Source organism: Microtus ochrogaster, unplaced genomic scaffold, assembly GCF_000317375.1.
Source record: "Microtus ochrogaster isolate Prairie Vole_2 unplaced genomic scaffold, MicOch1.0 UNK420, whole genome shotgun sequence".
Classification (NCBI taxonomy): domain Eukaryota; kingdom Metazoa; phylum Chordata; class Mammalia; order Rodentia; family Cricetidae; genus Microtus; species Microtus ochrogaster.
In genome coordinates, this window is record NW_004949518.1 from 1 (window position 1) to 457 (window position 457).

A 457-nucleotide genomic window follows, 5' to 3' on the forward strand; every position below is an offset into this window, starting at 1 on the left:
GGTTCAGAAGTTGACTGTTCAGTTTCCATGAGTTTGTAGGCTTTCTGGGGGTAGCATTGTTGTTGAATTCTAACTTTAATCCATGGTGGTCTGATTAGATGCAGGAGGTTACGAATATTTTTTTCTTCAAATTCTTTTTTTTAATTTATTTATTTATTAAAGATTTCTGTCTCTTTCCCACCACCGCCTTTCATTTCCTTCCACCTCTCCCAATTAAGTCCCCCCCCCATCAGCCCGAAAAGCAATGAGGGTTCCCTGTCCTGTGGGAAGTCCAAGGAACCCCCACCTTCATCCAGGTCTAGTAAGTTGAGCATCCAAACTTCCTAGGCTCCCACAAAGCCAGTGCAGGAAAAATTTTTTTGGAACTGTGGAAGTTTGCTTTGTTACCGAGTATGTGGTCAATTTTCGAGAAGGTTGCATGAGCTGCAGAGAAGAAGGTATATTCTTTCCTATTTGG